Source organism: Cajanus cajan, chromosome 4 (genome assembly GCF_000230855.2).
Source record: "Cajanus cajan strain Asha chromosome 4, NIPB_CcT2T_4, whole genome shotgun sequence".
NCBI lineage: Eukaryota > Viridiplantae > Streptophyta > Magnoliopsida > Fabales > Fabaceae > Cajanus > Cajanus cajan.
In genome coordinates, this window is record NC_138520.1 from 26,682,825 (window position 1) to 26,706,855 (window position 24,031).

Consider the following 24,031-nt stretch of genomic DNA (forward strand, 5'->3'; position numbering starts at 1 on the left):
AACCTTTGTGAAGGAACCTAGGGGAGAAAGTTCTCCACGAAATTCTAAGGATTTGGAAGAGAGAATTTGAGAGAAATTATTATTATTATTCATCCAAAGTGAGGGAAAAGGTTAGAGTTACAAATATATAAAAAAGAGGTAGCTTATGGAGCAAGCTAACTTTAACCATGGTTCAAGTGAACCATGTAGACACCCAATTTCGTCCGGGGGCATACAAATAAGGGAATGGACCTCTGTTATGAAGGGAAGGAGCTCCCGAATCATGCAAACGACAAGATGGGACTTTAGAAGGCCCATTAAGCTAATTTTAAAAGACTGGAACGGGCTGTTCCGAAAACCGGAACGGGCCGTTCCCAATTTGGAACGGGCCGTTCCAAGATTGTAACGGGCCGTTCCAAACTCTTCAAAAGAGGGCTAAACCTATAACAGGAACGGGTCGTTCCTAAACTGGAACGGGCCGTTCCAAGTTATAAAACAAGCCTAAAGAACCTTGTCCGGAACGCCCATTCCAGCACAGCCAAGTATGTGTTAATTATGTCTCTGGAACGGGTCGTTCCAATTTCAGAACGGGTCGTTCCAGTTACAAATTTAACCCACAACGGCCATATCCGGAACGGGCCGTTCCGATTTTGGAACGGACCGTTCTGGACCCTTTCTGAAGTCTATAAATAGACAGTTGGGGCTCATTTCTCAGGACTCCAAAAATTTCGTCCAGACTCCTTAGAGCACGAAATTTCTCTATTTTTCTCTCTCCCTCTCTCTTTTGTATTTCTTGAGGTTTTGTGAGGCTTATTGTAGGGTGAAAGGTTGCCACAAAGCACCTAAATCCCCATATTTGAGGATTAATAGAGCTCGTTCAAGAGGTATTTCAGTTAATTTTCTTCTCTCTCTTTTATTTCTTATCTTTGATAAAAATTGTTTATAATAAAAGCAATCATGTAGACATTTTAGGGTCAATTGTATAATTTAAAGCATGTAAATAGTTATTAGTAAAAGGGAATTTAATATTTACATTATTATTGTTTATAACGCTAACTTCATCATAGGGTACCAATTGAGGGCGTTGTAGGGGTGCTTAATACCTTCCCTACACGTAATCGACCCCCGAACCCAATTCTGGTTATCAAGGCCATTATTGGATCTTTTAAAAACCTTTTCTTTTTCCAATGTTTTGAGTAAAACATTGGTGGCGACTCCATGAACTCATTTTTCAAAACCATTAATTAAGGATTAGTCTGGTGTCCGGGCATTCCTTGATTGATGAGATCTTTAAAAGGATTTCTAAACCATAGGTCGCGAGATCGAAAATTTTTGGGTTACGACAAACCATGGTTGAGTTACTTGACGTCCAAGCTAGTTAAGAGGCTTGTGGAACAAGCTTCTCACTTAGCTTGCTTGGGAAGGAAGCTAAGGAGAAGCTTGTAGCACAAGCTTCTCAAGGGTTCAAGACATGAGAAGCAATTCGGCCAAGGAAGAAGAACTAGGCAAGCTAGGCGGCCTTGGGTCCATTTTGCTCACTTTGATTATTTCAAAAATATTTGGTTTGGTTTAGCTAGGTCCATCCAAAATTGATGAGACCTAGCTCAATCAAATCCATGAAAAATTAGGAGCAAAATGAGTCAAATATGAAAAATTTTGCCTAGGTCCAATTCTGGCCCAATTACTAGTCACACCCTCAAGCATTGCTAATTGTCACACCACTTCTACTACTGAAAAAATAGAAAAAGAGTGTATTTCAAAATTAGGTTAAATGGAGTCAAAGTCTCCAAGTAACCTATCCTAGAAACAATATACAATGATCTATAAAATGAAATAAAGTGTCTCACAAATACAAAGACAAAAATAAGTCTATACAAGAAAACTATGTACAAGTTTATATACAATATATGAAAAGGTCTTCAAAATCAACTCCTTCCTCTTGGTTCTTTTAAAGTATCACCTCTTGGATTCCTTGCCCTTGACATATTTCTATCAGTGACCCAGTCCAATGCCAAGATTTTCCAATGTCACTAAAATTGGTTTAGTGGCAAGAGTATGTAAATAGCTTTTGCACATGTAGGATTTAAGTTGAAGACAAAATAGGAAAAAAAATTATTCAAAATACATTACCTAATTGGGACTTAAAAGATAGTAATATATAAATTATAATAATATAATATTTGTTATTAAAAAATGTAAATAGAAATTATAATTATACAAAATATTTATTATTAAATATTATTTAAAATAAACACTTAAATTATGTATAAATAAATATATATCTACATATTATATTATATATAATAATAATAATAATAATAATAATACTTTTTATATATATGACTAATATAATCTTTATTTTGTAATATGGAGATGTCAACACATCATCGAGTCTCCATCGATTATAAGTGGGTTTTAGTCCAGATCAAAATCCATTAAAGGATTTTGATATATACATTTTTTTATATTTAATAATCTACCTCTTATATTTTTATTATAAATATTTTTATTTTTCCAAAAACTTTTTCAAACCTTCTTTATTCAAACAATCACTTCCTTTCACTCCACGCACTCCATTCTATCCAACCCACCCCGTCCTTTTTCCACCTTCACAATTTTTTTCTTTTTCATTAAATATATGTTCATCTTTATTAGTATAACATCACCTTGCCATATTCTCCTATTCTCACACTACAAGAAATGTTATATATAATAACATACAAAAAAACTTATTATTATAGATATAATATACATAGGTAGAAAACTATTTAACATATAATTATATATAATTTTAATGTTGATTTTGAATAAGATTCAGGAACACAATAAATTGTGTGTCTTTATAATTTATACCTATATTTTTTTAACTATATATCAATAGATATTGTATATATATTGTAAGTAAAAATAAATTTTAGTCACTATATATAATAAGATTTGTATCACTACATAACAATTCTTTTGCAGTGTCACTTTGTTACTTTGTTCCTATTTGTCTAAAGCACAAGATAATATAACATTTCCGATATGAGCCCATTTTTGTAAGAAAAGTATAATGTTCTAAAATGTATTTTTTTTTAACTACGTTTTTAAAGCATGCCGAACATAGTATTTTTGAGAATAGTATATATATTATTTTGGAAGAAATTTTTCAAAAATATATAATTTAAAGTAAGTTTCAGAAAGTAATTTTAAGAGAATGTTTTAATAAATACAATTCATGATTCCAAATTAGGTGGTTGAACATTAGAAAATTAACATGACGGACGTCTTCTAAAAATTAAACTTAATAAGAAAGAAATAATGAAAATGAAATACATAAATAAGGTGTAAAGAAAGATCAAGTTGACAGTGTAAAACTAAAATTCAAAAAATAATAATAATTAGTTGTAAGTAATTTGATTAGTAACAGGGATAAACTATCCAAGAAGAGGGATGAATAAAAATTATGAGTGTTCATAGAATAAATTTTTGAAACATCTAAACTGAACTAAAGTGATTTGTTTTATGTACCGTCCAGGTCATAATCCGACCTAATCTTGCATTCGGCAATAAGGTGAGCATGATCTCCTTCTCGGCATTAACCCGATTGAAGGTTCAGTACAGTCCTAATCGGTCATAGTCCGACTCGACCAGCTAAGCTAAGACGGCAAGGGAACTACTCGGCATTTACCTTACTGGACCCTTGGTACGGGCCGAGTAGATCGGAATCCGACTGATCTCGTCCCCGCTAACCCCGCGCCATCCCGATAAAAACGGATAGGAAAATCCCTTGATTCTCGGGGCCCAAGAGGCCCATGAACGACGTATCATAAAACCCAAAACCCTAGAGTTGAGAAGCCAGATTACACTTTTGAATGCTCTGGCTCTAAGGCACGATTCAGGAAAAAACCCTAGTCCACCCTTTGGCCGGAACATTTTGGCGCCCACCGTGGGGCTACGGTAAAACTCTTCCTACGCCCCAAATCCCAGAGAAGAATCGGCGATCTACCATGGCAAGAGGCGGCAACAACAACAACAACAACGCACAACCTCCAACGATGGAGGAGATGATGGCCATGATCAATGGCTTAAGGGAAGAGAATGCGCGTTCTAGGGAGAGAGAGGAAGCCATTCAACGTGAGAATGAGGCGATTAGGAGGCGAGCAGATGAGATGGAGGCCAGGTTAGAAGCTAGCGCCAGGACGGTAGAGGAGGATGTCATGCTGGAAGTCCCCAGGGATTTTCGACCTTTTTCGGAAGCAATAGAGGCCGAGGCCATCCCTAGGGATCATCGCATACCTCAAGTGGAGCCCTTTGACGGAACTCAAGACCCTAATCAGCATTTGATGGATTTCCGTGCTCAAATGCTGATCTGTGGAGGAAGCATGGAGGCTCGATGCAAATTGTTCATGGGCACACTCAAGAAGGCAGCGCTTGACTGGTTTAGCGGACTCCCGGACCGATCAATCACAGACTTTGACGTCTTTAGCCGGCTCTTCATGGCACAATTCGCCGCTAACAAGAAGAAACCGCCAATCACGTCAGACCTGTTCGACCTCAGGCAGCAACGCGAGGAGTCGCTGAAAGACTTCCTGCAAAGGTTCAACGAGGTTGCGCTGAAGATAGCGTCATTGGACGAGAGGATGGCGGTCATTGCATTTCAGAAAGGTTTGAGATCGGGAGCTTTCGACATCGCACTCGAAAGAGCAAACTGTCAAACGATGTCGGAGGTGAGGGCTTTCGCCTTGAGCCACATCAAAACGGAGGAGAATCAGATTATTAAAAGGGCAGCGGAGGACCGAGAAGCAGGGGGCAGCAATAAGGAGGGGAACAAGCATCTTCGACCGCGCTCAGACTGGAGCAAACGGCGTGACCGATATAACATGAAGGAGGGCAGTCACAGGCAGGCCGAACAAAGTGGTCGGGCAAGGGGCGAATGGACACGCAACAATGAGGAAGAGAGGTTCACCCCACTTACTGTTCCCAGGCGTCAGATACTCCGCGATGTCAACAGCGCATCATTGTTCGAAATTCCGGCGGCGACGGAGCGTCAGTTGGGGCCCTCGAAAACCGACTGGTGTGAGTTTCATAGGGCTCATGGACATTCTACGGAAAATTGCTTCGTCCTAGGAAGACAGATCGAACGCCTGATCAAGGAGGGACGACTGAGGGAGTTTGTGGCGAGAAAGCAAGAAGGAAGCTCGTCCAATAGGCGGTCTAGGCGCACACATGATGACGCCAGGAGGGATCGGCGTAGAGAGAAAACTCCTCCCAGAGACTCGCCAACAAAGGTCTCGGAAACTCATCAGCAGCCCATCCATGGAGATTTCAACACCATAGCAGGAGGTTTTGCCGACGGAGGACCTACTTCTGCGGCCCGAAAGAGGTACACTCGGTCAGTGTTGATGGTCTCGGAATTCAGGCGACCATCTCAGCCTGAGATTTCGTTCTCAGATTCGGATTACGAAGGAGTAGCGCTTCATGAGGATGACCCCATCGTCGTGTCGGCGATTGTCATGGGTACAATGTGAAACGTGTGTTGATTGACCAAGGAAGTTCCGCAGACATTTTATTCTGGGAAACCTTTGAGGGGATGAAAATTCCTAACGACCGACTAATTCCGTATGCAGGGACTCTAGTGGGTTTTGCAGGGGATCAAGTCATCGCAAGGGGATATGCCGATTTGGAGACGACCTTTGGCCAAGGAGCCCAGTTTGCAAGTACAAGGGTTCGTGATTTCTGCAAAGAGGTTGGTATCCGAATGACGTTCACGTCCGTCGAGCACCCACAGTCCAATGGCCAGGCAGAGTCGGCCAACAAAGTAATCCTCTCAGGTCTGAAGAAACGTGTACAAGAGTCAGGCGCGTCATGGGTGGAGGAACTTCCCCGAGTATTATGGTCGTATCACACAACTGTCCACTCGACGACTCAAGATACTCCCTTCAATTTGGTATACGGAACCGACGCCATGATCCCGATAGAAATCGTGGAACCATCAGTCCGCACTACGGCTTTTTCGACGGAGGAGTCTGACCAAGGCAGACGAGTCGATTTAGATTTGATCCAAGAGACCAGAGAAAAAGCAAGAATAAATCAAATAGCGGCCCAAAGAAGAGCAGCTTTCAAGTAAAACACAAAGGTGAATCCGAGAGACTTCATTGTAGGCGACCTAGTCTTGAGGCGTGCTCAGCCAACGCAAATGAGGAACAAGCTATCAGCCAAGTGGGTGGGCCCCTATAAAGTGGACGATGTGGTCGGCAAAGGTGCGTACCGATTGAGGACCTTGGACGGAGGAATGATACCGAGGACATGGAACGCTGCGAATTTGCGTTTTTATTATAGCTAATCTTTTTGTATTAGGTGCACTCTTTTCCTAACTCAGTATTTTGTCCCCGTAAAAATAAGAGGGGTTTTTGCTGAGAAGGTTTTTAACGAGGCACCGTTTTTTCAATTCTAATAATAAATATTGTCTCATTCTTTCATACCTTGGCTTGTTAACCTTTGTTGTTTTGAAGAACCAAGAACTCGTCACTGATCGGTAAAAGGCCGACTGGCGCGAGTATAACTAAAACGAAGAACTCGTCACTGATCGGTAAAAGGCCGACTGGCGCGAGTATAACTAAATCCAAGAACTTGTCACTGATCGGTCAAAGGCCGACTGGCGCGAGTATAACTAAATCGCAGAACTCGTCACTGATCGGTAAAAGGCCGACTGGCGCGAGTATAACTAAATCCAAGAACTCGTCACTGATCGGTAAAAGGCCGACTGGCGCGAGTATAACTAAATCCAAGAACTCGTCACTGATCGGTAAAAGGCCGACTGGCGCGAGTATAACTAAATCGAAGAACTCGTCACTGATCGGTAAAAGGCCGACTGGCGCGAGTATAACTAAATCGCAGAACTCGTCACTGATCGGTAAAAGGCCGACTGGCGCGAGTATAACTAAAACGAAGAACTCGTCACTGATCGGTGAAAGGTCGATTGGCGCGAGTATAACTAAATCGCAGAACTCGTCACTGATCGGTAAAAGGCCGACTGGCGCGAGTATAACTAAATCCAAGAACTCGTCACTGATCGGTAAAAGGCCGACTGGCGCGAGTATAACTAAATCACAGAACTCGTCACTGATCGGTAAAATGCCGACTGGCGCGAGTATAACTAAATCCAAGAACTCGTCACTGATCGGTAAAAAGCCGACTGGCACGAGTATAACTAAATCCAAGAACTCGTCACTGATCGGTAAAAGGCCGACTGGCGCGAGTATAACTAAATCACAGAACTCGTCACTGATCGGTAAAAGGCCGACTGGCGCGAGTATAACTAAATCCAAGAACTCGTCACTGATCGGTAAAAGGCCGACTGGCGCGAGTATAACTAAATCCAAGAACTCGTCACTGATCGGTAAAAGGCCGACTGGCGCGAGTATAACTAAATCGCAGAACTCGTCACTGATCGGTAAAAGGCCGACTGGCGCGAGTATAACTAAATCCAAGAACTCGTCACTGATCGGTAAAAGGCCGACTGGCGCGAGTATAACTAAATCCAAGAACTCGTCACTGATCGGTAAAAGGACGACTGGCGCGAGTATAACTAAATCCAAGAACTCGTCACTGATCGATAAAAAGAATCTGACTCGTCATTGATATGCTTCGGAATTTCAATTTTCAACTCGAACAAGATTCTCACCCATCACTCGATTCGGAATTTCGACGACTTCCTAGACTGATGCCTCACCATCGGAAGTTTGATTAAATTATCATGAGTGTCAGAATTTTCCCAACTTCATGCGCACAATAGTTTCACTCAGACAATTTTCTGGACTGTGATATGCTTCGGAATTTAGCTTAGATTATCATCAGATTTGGGATTTTACCGACTGACACCTAGAAGTATCAATTTTACTTAGAACATTTTCCGCGTCATATCAATCGGAATTTAGACGATTGGAGTCGCAAAAATTCAACTTTAACTCAGAGACTTCAGTTCATACAGGTCGGCATTTGACCGACTATCCTAACAAATTTCACTTTTAATTTAGAAATTTTTACCTTCGTCAAATGACTCGGCTTCGTCAAAATTGGAGAATGCTTATTCAACTGATAAATTATCTCCTTGTTTGAAGTCGGATTTTAGTCGTGTAAGCGTGGAAAAATCCTCAGTTGGAAGATTTGTTCAATTTTTAACTCGAATTTCAGCCGAGTAGCTTGGAGAACGCTTTCTACAGATTAAGTCGGATTGCATAGTGCCTTTGTTAACTTGAAAGAATCTCTACAAATTAAGTCGGATTTTACATACATCAGAGTTATATCGATTAGAATTTTCGCCCGATTGACTTTATGAACTCTCATTTTATAGCAATCAGAATTTGGCCGTTTGGCCTCACGAATGTTCATTTCTAACTTAGAAAAAATTCACGCATTATAAAAACAGGAATTTGGCCGTTATGGCTTTGTGAATTTTCACCGTGATTTAACAATGATCCACATCTCCGCACACATCGAATTACCCAACTCATATCAAAAGCAACACATAAAGTTCTTATAGAATTCCAAAAGGCGGGATTACAATAGTTCTTAACAGAAATTATCAAAAAGCATGAAAACATGAAGGAAAATACAACATTGTGAGTTAACACTCAATCATCCTCAGGAGGATCTACTAATTTGCCATTAACGATCTCCTTAAAGTAGCCCATACTCCCAATATCGAGATCAGCATGAAGAAACTTTATCTGGGAAGTCGCCGCATCAAAGCCTTGAACAAACTTCTTCAAAGAGTCCATCTTGGCGGCATGGAGGTCCACCTGCAGCTTTTCAATCTCTGCTTTTGCTAGATTCAATTCGTTCTCGAAGATTTGGGCGGCATCAGCGTTCTTGTCTCGTGCCAGACGAGCCTCTTCGAGATCCTTCTCCATAACTGACTTCTCGGCCTCCCAAGCTTTCCGATCGTCTTCGAAGGCTCGTCGGCTTTCCAACAACTTGTCCCTCTCATTGGCAACCCACTTAAGGTCAGCTTTGCCCTTGGCGACACTCTCTTCAAGGGAACTGATCTTTTTCCTTTGCAGCTTGATTTCCTTGGCCATCCCACGAATCTTGTCCTCGTTAATAAGAGACAAAGCCGAGAGGCGATTCGTTAGAGATTCCACGCCTTTGGCAATAGAGAAGGCACTCATCTTCTCTAGGTCGTCCTTATCCCCTTCCAACAAATCGGTATGGCGGATGTGGGAAGAATGGTTGAACTTCTCATCCCAAAAAGATGCGACTCTTCCTTGCTCATTTCCTTGATCGACAGGCTCCCAGTTCTCGCCAATACACATACTTATAGTTCGCTCTGCCGATTGAACTTCAACGTCCTTCTCGGCCTCATCCCCCCCAATCTCAGTCTCCAAGTTCACGAGAGTAATAGGTGCTTCGGTCTCTCGGCGACGCTTGTGGGGACTCTCGCCGACTACATTCTTCGGGGCAGAACCTCCCAAACCTCTCGTCTCTCCACCGACCACAGCGGTGCCGATGGCTCTGGAAGCCTCTTGTTGCTTCCATAGCTTCATCAACTCCCGATTGCTCATGCTAGCCATTTTCTCTGAAATAACACGGAATGGAATGTTAGTTAACAAGAAAAGCAAGGACAAAACATCATTAGAAAAGGGTGATCGGCCAAAAATCGAGTACCTATATAAATTTTCAGTTCCTTGGGCCTATTTTCTAATTCTAGAAGTTTTGCAGTGTTGAAAATTGTTTTAAGAGCCTCCAGTTTCCTAACATCTTCCTGGTCGGCCTCGGAGAGGTTCTCGGCAGATAGCCCCCCATAAGATATCGTCTTTTGTTTCCAATATAGAGGGAACCCTTCTAGCACATGTTCATTACCCGAGGTACAACGTATTCGGAAATATGATCTCTTAAAGTCCTTATAAGACGATTGAAACAAAGTCAAGAGCCCCCGATTCGACACCCCATGTACAGACACCCAACTGCTACGTTTATTGGTGCGACTCTCAAAGAAGTAAAAGAACTTATCTACGGTCGGGTTTATACCTAAGCCCAAACAAAGAGCCTCAAACCCTCGGACAAAAGCCCAACTATTGGGATGAAATTGAGTAGGGGCCACATCTAGGGCTTGAAGCACTCCTTTTTCACAACTAGTAAGAGGCCACCTCACTTTCAACTTGGAAATTAAAGTGCAGTAGCAAAAGGTAAATTTCTCCGTTAAACTCCCCTCAATACACACAGGTTCCCTATCTACGCAGGGTTCACAAATAATTATATGGTCACCCTCACCACACACCACGTGCTCTCTACAGAAATTTTCCATGGCATCCCAGGAACTTATTAAGGACTCACAGCGCAAAACATCATCCCTCACCCACTTGTACATTTCCCCGTAGTTCACGACCGCCATTGATAAGAATAAACCTAACTTAAATAACAACTCAGGCTTTACTACGAATAAATATGGCCAAAATGGTGCAGATGGGCGTACCTAGGGGGACACACAACAACCTCCAACTCAAATAAACTTTGAAGCGCCACCGTAGACCGCCGCGTATCACTAGTGAATCCCAACGAGCCTTGAGGAACCACGCAGGAGAGCGAAGTACAAAAAGGGAGGAAGAAAAAACACAGTAGAAAATGGGAAAAGGCCCTTGAGGCATTTCTATTTATAAGCAACGAGGCGTATGCGAAAAGCCGCGAATGAAACGCGGTGTTTTAACGAAAAAACTCGCGTTTAAGAGTTGCGGCACATGTTTGGAACGTTACAACACTTGGTATTAAAGCTCTCCATACGTTTCTGGACACGTGGCACTACTTTCATCGTTTCTCTAAAAAGCCACCCTGCAATAAATACATGTCCCTCCCCGGGTGAGATGAAAAGACACCTCCTTTCAGGCCCTGAAAAACCACGGTAATGACCTAATTACCATCCTAATCCGACAACTTATGGATCATGATCCGACCTAATCTTACTATCGGTGATAGGGCGATCGCGACCCCTCACTCGACCAATACCCGACCAGGTTGCCATACCTTAAGCCCTCTCGCCTTATAGGCTCAGGGCTGGAAGGCAAGTGTACCGTCCTGGTCGTAATCCGACTTGAGTCCTTTATCGGTGATAGGGCGATCGTAACCCCTCACTCGACCAATACCCGACCAGGTTGCCATACCTTAAGCCCTCTCGCCTTATAGGCTCAGGGCTGGAAGGCAAGTGTACCGTCCTGGTCGTAATCCGACTTGAGTCCTTTATCGGTGATAGGGCGATCGTAACCCCTCACTCGACCAATACCCGACCAGGTTGCCATACCTTAAGCCCTCTCGCCTTATAGGCTCAGGGCTGGAAGGCAAGTTGTAATACCCATTTTTTTTATTATTAATTATCAATGGCATTTTCGTAAATTTTATAAAGGTATAGGGGTATTCTTGTAATTTTATTACTGATGGCATTTTCGCAATTTTCAAAAAATTTAAGGGGTGTTTTGGTAACTTGGAACGGGCCGTTCCAAAAGCAAAACGGGCTGTTCCAAGCTTAAAAATTATACTAAAATTTTTTAGTGAGAACGGGCCCAGAACGGGCCGTTCCAAAAGGAGAACAGCCCGTTCTGGTTTTGGAACGAGCCGTTCTGGAGGGAGAACGGGCCGTTCCGGAGGGAGAACGGGCCGTTCTGGATGAGTCTCGGAAAGGGTCGTTCCAATTCTGGAACGGGCCGTTCTGCTTTTTGGGAACGGGCCGTTCCGATTTTAGAACGGCCGTTCCAGTTCAAAAAATTGCGTACATTTAAAGGATTCGGAACGGGCCGTTCCGAATTCAGTACGGCCGTTCCGGGTGCCCAGAATGCCTATAAATAGGGGCAGGGGAGGGTGAAAAAAAAATATACTGAGGGAAGTGAAAATCTTAGAGAGAGAGAAAGAGAAGAGAGAGAGAAAGAAAAGAAAAGAAAAGAGGAGAGAGAAAGAGGAATCTAGTAGAGGAGGTTCTGCCAGGGGAGAGAAAAGAGGAGGGAGAAGAGGAGATTCTGTCCGAGTTTCGGTCCTTGTTTAAGGAGAGAGGTGGAGGTTCTGCCCGAGTTTCGGTTCTTGTTTAAGCAAGAGAGAGGAGGAGGTTCTGCCCGAGTTTCAGTTCAGGTTTATACAAGTAAGGGTAGTGCTTATAAAATTAATCTAGTATATATGAGCATGATAGGAATAGTATAATTTTAATATGCTATTTTATGTGGAGATTTTCATTTCATATAGTATAATTTGGATCAATTGATGGTTGTTTTGGATATTTAATTATTTATATTATTATTATATTGACAAATTGGCATGGTTATGGTTATGTTTAATTATGGAATATGCTATGTGTATGTGGTTTGGAAAAGTAAATAGGACTTAAAGGAGTAAGGTTATGGTTATGGTATGGTCGAGTTCACTTATAATAACAGTTTTCATGCAAGTATAGGAATGGCACCATTTGAGGCTCTGTATGGGAGGAAATGTCGAACACCTTTGTGTTGGTTTAAAGAGGGAGAATCAGTGATGGTGGGGCCAGAGATCATCTTACAGACTACTGAAAAGGTGAAACAAATTCAGGAAAGAATGAGAGCTGCTCAGAGTCAGCAAAAGTCTTATGCAGACAAAAGGAGGAAACCTTTGGAGTTTTCAGAAGGAGAACATGTGTTTTTGAAAGTAACTCCTACCACAGGTGTGGGAAGAGCTATCAAAGCTAAGAAGTTGAATCCTAAGTTTATTGGGCCGTATCAAATTCTCAAGAGGATTGGACCAGTGGCATATCAGATTGCATTACCTCCATTCCTTTCTAATCTGCATGATGTGTTCCATGTTTCACAACTGAGGAAATATATTCACGATCCAAGTCATGTCTTGGAATCAGAGGCAGTACAAGTTAAGGAGAATTTAACTTTTGAGAAACAGCCAGTTTCAGTGGCAGATAAGAAAGTTAAACAGTTGCGAGGTAAATCTATCAATTTAGTGAAAGTTATTTGGGATGAGATTACTAATGAAGCTACTTGGGAGTTGGAGGAAAGGATGAAGGATCAATACCCATATCTCTTTTAGAGTAAGTGAATTTTCGAGGACGAAAATTTTTGTTGTTGGAGAGAATTGTAATACCCATTTTTTTTATTATTAATTATCAATGGCATTTTCGTAAATTTTATAAAGGTATAGGGGTATTCTTGTAATTTTATTACTCATGGCATTTTCGCAATTTTCAAAAAATTTAAGGGGGTGTTTTGGTAACTTGGAACAGGCCGTTCCAAAAGCAAAACGGGCTGTTCCAAGCTTAAAAATTATACTAAAATTTTTTAGTGAGAACGGGCCCAGAACGGGCCGTTCCAAAAGGAGAACAGCCCGTTCTGGTTTTGGAACGAGCCGTTCTGGAGGGAGAACAGGCCGTTCCGGAGGGAGAACGGGCCGTTCTGGATGAGTCTCGGAACGGGCCGTTCTGGATGAGTCTCGGAACGGGCCGTTCCAGTTCAAAAAATTGCGTACATTTAAAGGATTTGGAACGGGCCGTTCCGAATTCAGTACGGTCGTTCCGGGTGCCCCAGAATGCCTATAAATAGGGGCAGGGGAGGGTGAAAAAAAAATATACTGAGGGAAGTGAAAATCTTAGAGAGAGAGAAAGAGAAGAGAGAGAGAGAGAAAGATAAGAAAAGAAAAGAGGAGAGAGAAAGAGGAATCTAGTAGAGGAGGTTCTGCCAGGGGAGAGAAAAGAGGAGGGAGAAGAGGAGATTCTGTCCGAGTTTCGGTCCTTGTTTAAGGAGAGAGGTGGAGGTTCTGCCCGAGTTTCGGTTCTTGTTTAAGCAAGAGAGAGGAGGAGGTTCTGCCCGAGTTTCAGTTCAGGTTTATACAAGTAAGGGTAGTGCTTATAAAATTAATCTAGTATATATGAGCATGATGGGAATAATATAATTTTAATATGCTATTTTATGTGGAGATTTTCATTTCATATAGTATAATTTGGATCAATTGATGGTTGTTTTGGATATTTAATTATTTATATTATTATTATATTGACAAATTGGCATGGTTATGGTTATGTTTAATTATGGAATATGCTATGTGTATGTGGTTTGGAAAAGTAAATAGGACTTAAAGGAGTAAGGTTATGGTATGGATTAGATCTCTTGGTGAGATCAGGATATAATCTTTGGAAAAATATGGAATTTGGGAATCCCATGGTGAGGATTCCAATGTGGAACTTTTCCAAAGGTTATATAATAAACCACTTCAGATGTTAGGTGGATTCTGAAGTACTCCTTTAAGTATTCTATTTGCTACCGGTATGGGGGCAAGGCCGAGTCATACCGATGGATGAAGTGGCCATGATCACCAGGGTTACGTGACGACGCAATCCAACTGTATATTTTCCATGAGAGGTTCGGAGTGGGACATGGGTTGATCACCTGTTTCACCGTATTTGACACTTGGTCTGGATGGTGTCGAGGCCAACATTTGGTTTGGATGTGTTGGTTACATCATGGATTATACAGTGGTGTGACTTTGTTTTGGATGTGGAATATGTATACATAGGGTATGGATTGTATACGTTGGTTATGGATTTTCTTATTATCATAAAATATGTATGCATTGACATGGATGTGTATACAATATATTGGTTTAAATTTAGAATGGAAATGACTTTTTGGCATGGATAAATAATGTGGATAAATATCTGTTTAATGATATTTTATTATGATATATTATGGTTGGTTTTATATGTGCTAACCCTTATGTTTCCATGTGGTTTGGACTGTGATGATCTCACTATGTGGGGGAGCAGATCAGGTGTGAGGCCTTGGGATAGCAAGGAGTCTTTTGGATAGCTGCTTTGAGAAGTGGCTAGGTTTAGAGCTTGACCAGCACCTAGGGTGTCTAACTTATATTTCATGATGATGTTTTCATGACATTGTAATTATATTATCTTTTTGGATTACTGTATAACTTTACTGAGGATGATGACTCTGCTATAGAAGATTATATTATATATTTTGGAAACAATTTATATGTTATTGTATATTTACACTCTAGCGTAGCTGGCTTTTGCTCTATTTTATTTATTTTATATTATTTTATTTTGGTTGGTTATTGATGTGACGGCCTAGGGTGGGTCGTTACACAAGTGTACCGTCCAGGTCATAATCCGACCTAATCTTGCATTCGGCAATAAGGCGAGCATGATCTCCTTCTCGGCATTAACCCGATTGAAGGTTCAGTACAGTCCTAATCGGTCATAGTCCGACTCGACCAGCTAAGCTAAGACGGCAAGGGAACTACTCGGCATTTACCTTACTGGACCCTTGGTACGGGCCCAGTAGGTCGGAATCCGACCGATCTCGTCCCCGCTAACCCCGCGCCATCCCGATAAAAACGGATAGGAAAATCCCTTGATTCTCGGGGCCCAAGAGGCCCATGAACGACGTATCATAAAACCCAAAACCCTAGAGTTGAGAAGGCAGATTACACTTTTGAATGCTCTGGCTCTAAGGCACGATTCAGGAAAAAACCCTAGTCCACCCTTTGGCCGGAACATTTTATAAAAGTAAGTCAGTTAACCAATCTGTTTTATAAAAGTGAATCAGTTAATCGATTCATCTTTATAAATTAAATCAATTTTTCTTAAAATATTGATTAATTTTTTTGAAATTAAATTAATTCGATGTAATATAATTATCCATTTTTTATTTTAAAAAATCAAATCGAACCAATGCATTTTGTAAGAATAGATTGAATAATTCAACCAATTCTATAAAGTGAATCAGTTTAATTTCTTTTATAAACAAATTAAATATTTTAATGCATATCAGATCTATTATTAATCTGTTCATATCAATTTAAATTTTTTCAAACCCTAATAAAAAAGAAGGTACAGTACTGGAATATTCACGAAAAAAATTGTCCCTTACAAGTGGTGATAAATTTGATGAACATGCTGTATGCATAAAGATATTCTATCCGATGCAACTTTTCATTAATTTGGGGGTGTCCCACAGCACAAACGACGAATCCACTTCTAGGGTCCCCTTTAGTCAAAAGCTCCTGCTGACATTCCCTTGTTATCCAAGTCAACCTGTTCCATTAAAGAAGCTTTATGGCAAATTTGATGCCTTACGAATACGATAAAGCCCCTCTGCCATAATATTGACCTTATCTTGGGTTCAGCCGAAAGTGACATTGATTAAACCTCACAAAACTCCTTCACATTTTTCCTTCACTAAACCTTCAATTCTTCTACTTCATCATCTATATCCCATGTTTAAACCCATGCACCAGTGCTTTTGGTTTTAGGGCACCCCGTTTCCTTTTCCTAGCTTGCACCAACAAGTAACAACGATTCTTCTTGGCAGATTCCTCTTCATCTTAATTATGAATTCCCTGGCCTTAGTTTGTGATTGATTTAAAAGAATTAATATACCAATTAAAAACTTGTGATCGAGCAATAATTTTTTTATATCAAAAGTATGTGATACATAGATATATAGTATCTTGTCATTAATTCTAGGATTGAAGATTTTGAAGGTGTGTCTTGTGACTCTTGTCCATGTGCTTTATATGGAGTGAACAACTACTGATCAGTGGAAACTGTAGGGATTTATTTGCCTTCAAAATGATTATTAGCCAATGATGATATGGCCGATTGATCGAGGAAGTACCGTAACCGTTAATTAGTTTTTGACAATTTTTCAGCTTCATAATTAATTAGTTTCGTGTTTAGTACAATTCTTTTTTTTTTCTCCATAAATATTGAATTCAGTAGCAAGGGTGTGAAGTAAAATTAATTCTACACATTGAATTTATAATTTTTGTAAAAGGAAAAGTACATTTACATTTTAAAATGATTTTATAGGGTTATCAAAGCAAAATGATTTTTTAAACTCACTTCTAAAGTATTATTTCTTTAAAAATCCAATTAAAATTTCAACTAAAGGGTTACTATGCAAAATCATTTGTGATATAAACTATAATTTTTAGTTTTTTTTAACATGTTATGAGAGTAAAATGAAAATTATTTATTGATTTTATTAATAATTAATCTTTGTCCTGACCCGGTAATAAATCTTCTTTTGAAACGAATTTTTTCATAATATTTAAATTAGATTCAAGTTCAGATGAAGAAAGAAAAAAGTTAAGATGTGGTTTAACCAAAGTAATGTTGGTATTAAGTTTACCGTTAGATAGTTAGGCTATCTGGCTTTGGCAAATTTTGAGATGTTTTGAGGGTTATTAAGAAAATATATTTCATTAATAAGAATATGTGGGAATATTAACAATAGTAGCATGTAACATGTAATAATATGGAGGGAGATACTAAAAGAACTTAAACTGATTATAAAGCCTATTGTAAGTAAAAATTAATAATTTGATACATTATCTTACAAGACAATTTTGTTTGGTATCGAAATATTATACATATTATCATGCATCAAATATATTAGTATGATATATTATATAATTAATATAAATTAATAATATTTTTATTAACAATTTACTTTTTATTAGACAAAAGTTACATTAATGGGGACAATTTTAATACTTATTTTTCAGTTCATGAATAAATAGCATTTTTTTAATTATAATTTGCAATATATTAGTTGCATGATGGAGGGAAAGTCACGTCAAGATAAACAGCGTTATAAGAATCACTAATCAGTTATAAAAGGTACAGTAATATTGAGGATGTGGTATATAGACGAGGAATTTAACTAGAGATGATAATTGATTCGGGACAAAAATGTGACTATTCAAACCAATAAAGACAAGTGTAAATATAAAGAATGAGATGTAAATATATTTATATTAAGGAAAATCTTTTTTTTTCACACCTAAAGGTATATCCACTCATAGAAACATGAAAACATTGTTTTTGGGTATAGAAGGAAGAAAACTTAGGTGAAGAGGATAAAAATAATAAATGTAAGAACAGCAGAAAGAAATATAGAGAAATAAAATAAGGTATTAGGAGGCCATAAAAAATTGAAAAAATATTAATTTTTTAAAATTAATTATTAAAAAAAAACGAAGATCTTTTGATAATCCAAATAGGTATGAAGTGAAGAAAAAAAGCCGTTAATGAGTTAATCAATTCCTTTGAAAATTTATCTTCTTCTAATTCTCAATATCTCAAAAGGAATAATTTGTTCTCCAAATTTTCAAAACTCAATGTTTCAAATTCTAGTATTTTCAATTGTTCATTTTTCTAACCATTCAAATGTAGTGGGTCACAATTACTTTTCCATATTCCTTGTGTACGTAGTAAAATGCTTGATGATTGTTAATTATTGCTATAATATATAACTCGTAGATTATTCTATTGTATCTTTGGATTTTCAGAAAGATAAATATTAAAATAAGCTAAAAGAAGATAGGTAACGATTTTTTATTTTTCATCTTGGAATATCTGAAGAAATCACTTTTTGTATTATTTGTGTATTTTATTTTACATGTAATAGGCAGTAATTTTATGAGTAGAAATCATTTTATTGTTGATAGAAACAGCACATGAGTAAATTGAATTAATAAAAATGATTCTTTTTTCGAGATTAATTTTTTTTTTTTAATTTCATACCTATGGCTTAAGTTTCCATCTCAAATTAATTTGACTTAATCGAGAAATAAGTAAAATCCGGTTAAAAACTAAATTAAAACTATGTTATTGGCTTAATGTCATTTAACGTATTATTCTTTAACAGAACTAAGTGTGTACTTTTTTTATATATGAAGTATATGTTTACACTTTAAAATACTTGTATTTACGAGGATTTTATTTACCCCATGAGTGTGCTGAGTTGGTAATACAGCTCGTGCAGGCAGCATAACACATTCTTAGGGAAGAGAAGGAAGCTTAAATGCTACTCTGATACGCTCACTGTTTTATATTTTAAACAAAAATAGTATAAGAAAAAGGATATTTCTTATTCTTAAATATAAATAAATTTAATTACTTTTATATCATTTAATGATATTTTTTAAAATATTTTTTCTTATTTTTTTATATTTATAATAAAGATAATTTAAGAAGAATTTTATGAGAATAAGAAATTTTAATATATATATAATCAACTTTTTTAATATACATAAAATTAGTTATTTTTCTTTTGTAAAATCAAAGACAGTATTAAGTCTTGAATTGAGGATTGGTTACGAGCCAAATAACTGAGATATTTAATTCCATCGAAGGGGGAAAAACTTTAATTACAATGATAATAAAAAAAAAAGGAAGTATCTTATTTATTATTTGTTCTATGCCCATAAAACGACAAATTTGACCTTGAATTTAAATTGTGGAGTGATGAGAAATAACGAGAGAGACATAAAATATGAGTGATATAATGAAAAAAAAAAAACTGAAAAATAAGAATGGTGGAAAAGAAATGTAAGAGATTGAAGCATTAGAATATGCAATAATTAATTTATTATCTTGAGTAATAAATAAACATCGACCTATACCATTTTGGGACGAAAAGAAGATATAAATTAGGAAGAAAGAACAAGAGGTACAGAGAGTAAGTTAGAGCATCTGCGATGAAGATTACTTATAAGCAATCTCTTATATCATATCACTGTTACATTAATTATAGCTCACTTTATGAGTTGCTTAAATTTTAGCAGAATTGCTTGTAGAAGCAACTCTACTAAAATTTAAGCAACCCATAAAATGGACCAAAGTTAATTTAGCAGTAATGTAACACAGGAAATTACTTATAAGCAAGTCTATTACAAATGTTCTAATGTAATAAGTAATGTGAATACAAAGGGAATAAAAAGAAATGAAGTCAAAATAAGAAAGAAGAATTAAAATAGTTGGTAAAGGTTGAGTTCTTCTCATTTCTGTCTTGAGAGTGAGGGAGAATGTGTGCTTGACAACTCATCTAATCACCACATGAAAAGCCACGTTCTTTTGAAGATTTTTTTCCAACCGTACGGAAAATGCTGAAAACTTGCTAATATTATTGTTGAAATAGAGAATCGCACCTCCTAAATAATTTCTTTTTTTTTTTTAATATTCTGTTCTTTTAACTCATTCCCTATTATTTATCTAACTAATTCATTTACCTGGTCCTAATTCATTTCCCTGAACCAGGTGAAAATTCAGTTGAGAGAATTGATTTCTCACTTGGACACCCCCCCCCCCCCCTCCCTTTTTTTTTAGTCCAGATAGAAATTGGCTGTTGATTTTTTCAATTGGGATTTGTTTTTTCATTTTTTTTGTTTTCTAGTTTTGAAAATTTTGAAAATTATTTTAATTTAATTTAGAATTCAGAATTTAAATATTATTTTTAATATTTAAATTTATCTTTTTAAATTTTATATATTTAATATTATAACTATATCTTAATTTTAAAATTTTTTAATATAAATTTTATGTTAAAAATAAAGATAATTTAAAAAAATTATTTTTATAAAAAAATATAATTATTTTTAAAAATTATTTTAATTTAATTTAAAATTCAGAATTCAAATTTAAATAATAATATATTTTTAATAATTAAAATATATTTTAAAAATATAGATAATTTAATATTTTCTTTTAGTAAATCATTTGTAATATTTTTAAATATGTAAATTTTATTTTATTTCTTGTTTTAATTTAATAATTATAGATAATTATTTAGAAATGAAATTTTTTTAAAAAATATTTTAAATTAAATTTAATTAATTTATATAAAAATTTTAAGTTATATAACAAGAAATATTTATCTTATATATTATATTTTGTATTATAAAGCAATGAATATTAGTATGAAAGTGTACTTTTTTCAATTTTAGGGAGACTTTTAAAAGGTATTAGGAACATTTTTGAGACATGAAAGTGATATTGTTAAATTAATTGACATAAAAACTACAGGAAATAATTGTGCGAAGGAAAAAATTAACTTAGTAGTGGCATAAAAAAAGGTCATAAAGTGAGTTAATTGATATATTTTGTTGGTGTGATTAGAGTACTTAAAAATACCAATTTTTAATTTTTAATTATTTTTATGACAATAAATTATTTGATATTAAACATTTAAGTTATTTAACATGAAATATTTATATAAAATTATGTATTATATATTAAATGTTGTATTATAAATATATAAAAAAATATTAATATGAAAGTCAATTTTTTTTAGTGACTTTTAAAAGGTGTTAAGAATATTTTTTAGACTTGAAAGTTGTACCATTGGATTTAATGACATAAAATCTATAGAAAATAGTAGTGTTAAAGAAAAAATTAGCTCAATAGAGGCATAATAATAGGCCACAAAGTGAGTCAATTAATTTGTATACTTTGCTAGTGTGAATAGAATAGTTGATAATACTTTCATTGAGATGAACAATGTGATGCCCTAACTTTCTTTCATTTTCCCTCTACCTTACCATTTCCTAGAACCTTTCTATTCTTATTTTCATAGGTGGACTAGTGAAAAAGGTGAAGAAATTCTAGCTCTTGGGTTCTTGAAGGTTTTGTGTCCTCCTTTTTCTCTTTCATTCTCCTTCTTCTTCGGGTTCTCCTTTGGTGATTCTCGAAGCTTCTTCTTCCTCTTTCTCCTTCTGGTGTAGCTCGAAGTTGTTTCACTCCGAATTCGAGATTATGGAAGCTTCACATTTATGCATTTTTGGATCAATTTTGGGTTTGTGGAAGCACGAATGGTGGATTGAATGTGTTATGTTGAGAAATCATTCCATTTCGGGGTTTTCAGGCCAAATGGGGAATTTCTTGGCTTTGGTTTCATTTTTGATTGCATTTTGATGTCTTGGGTTGTTTTAGTTGTATTACATTGTTGTCTATGCTTGGAATTCATTGCATGTGTTGGGGTTTGCTAAACTTATAGGTTTTAGTTCAAATTTTCGAACTTGAAGTGCCTATTTTTGAATTCAGGTCGAGCCTGCCTTCATAGCGTTGGGTGGGCATTCATTAAAGGCCCAAGTATCATGATCATGCCTGGCATGAGGTTAGTCACGTTGGGCGTGAAGTGGGATTGGGGTCTCTGGATGAATGGCGTTAGGCGTGCAAGATATGACACCGAGCGCGATATCAGAATTAGGGATGGTTAGGCCTTGTTGATATAAGGCCAGGCACAAGGTAATCACGCCATGCATCATTTACCTTAGGTTCTATCTACTAGGCCTTAATGTCGGGCAAGACACCTTGTGTTGGGCTAAGAGGGCCCTAGTGCCCTCGGGGTTAATTTGTTGAGCGTGGAACTTACCACGTCAGGCGTAATTAATCTTAGAGGTCTCTACCAGACCAACGTCAGGTGTGACTTTTCCTACACCGGGCGTGAGAGCACTTTAGAGCTCTCTATTTGAGCTCAATGTCGGGCAAAATAGGAATTTCACCTGGTGCGACCCTATTGCATTAAAGATTAAATTTTGAATTCTTAATGACAAAAATGAGTTGTATTGTTGCTGGTTGAAGTTGTATATGTGTTATTTACTGTTGAGGATGCTATATTAATATGTTGCCATGGAAATATGTTGAATGATTAAGATGAAATTCAACGATGTGTAAGTTGTATATTGTTTATGTTGTAAAGTTGATTAAAAGTTGTTAAAGTTGTTTAATAAAGTTGATAACATCCTGCTTATAGTTGTAAAGTCGATAAGTTGAGGACATATGGTTGATTATATATGTATTATGTTGAGATACATAGCACTAAGGTAAAAGTTGAAAGTTGTTTTAAAGTTGAACTCCTTGGTTCTATGTGGGCAACATGGAAGTAGTTGATTTGTGTTATGGTTGAATGAGCAAAGTGAGTAAGGTATCTAGTTAGGATGTAGTCTTTGACTAGGTACTGGAGGGTGCGTGGTACTTGGAGGGTAGTGAATGGGCTAACTCCAGATGTGGATTGTGATGCAAGTCAAGGCTGTGGTAGGCTCATACCCAAACCCTTCTGCCCTGACAGTAGTACTAGACCTCTAAGCCTAAGTGGCACACCTGAGCAATCAACTATTGTTGTCTACACTTGGTTCTCTTTGGAGTTCCTAAAGTTGTACTATACCTGACTTGGTTGAGATAGGTCTAAAGTTGGATGCAATAAGATTTATGTCACCTAGAATACTCAACCTCAATTGTTGGAGATCTCTTAAGTTGTATATGCTTGACGACGCATCTATTATTATTGTGTATATTTATATATGTTGTAATTTAAGCTGATAGTTGAAAGTCGATTGTGTTCCCTTTAGTTGTTTATTATATGATGTTGATTTTATATGATGATTGTTTTTGTGAGCTTATCCTAGCTATTTCCTTGTGCATATATATGGGATTTAGTTGTATATTCTCAATATGTATATAACTGTGAGAGTGTAATGTTCTATTTTATGCGTTTTGCATGGTACGAAAAAAATGTAATTGGTTCATTTTCCATTAACGCTATAGATTGTGTGAGACCTGTTGAATCATTATAAACAATGTCAAAATAATTGTCCCAATAGATTAGAAGATCAAATGATAAGATAAATAAATAAGAAGAACAACACAATCACAGCCCACCAAATTACATAACAACAAGCTAGGTTAATGATGTTTATGCCTACCAGTTCCACACCTTGGAGGTTATCCATTCCTTGTTGGTTTTTGATGACTAATGTGTGGTTGTTATGGTTCAAGTTGGTCTCGATCATGTTCTATTTGAGCATTATCCATAGCAGGATTCGATGCAACACTTCCACCAACCTTGGAGTGAAAGGAAGAAAATGAAAGAAAATTCATACTTTGCATGTAATCATATGTGCTTTGTGGTGTTTGTACGTCGATGCCAAATAGATTTCTAATGAAGTCCTTCATGGGACCTCTTGTTGATGGTGGGGTGCACATGAAATGTTCATGTTGCATATAAATTAGTGGGTTCATTGAATAAGACTGGGGATATTGTTCCACATTATAAGGTGGATTATTATCTCCAACTATTGGGGCATGTGATGGTGTTGGATACTGTTGTTGAAATCCTATAGTTGTTGGGAGTTATGTACTTGCAGTGGATGCACCAGATGTAGAAAGTATGTTTGAGAAAAGTTGACATTATATTACCTCGTTATGATTCATGTTGTCAAATCTTAATATATATCCAAGTAAATCTCCATGGGG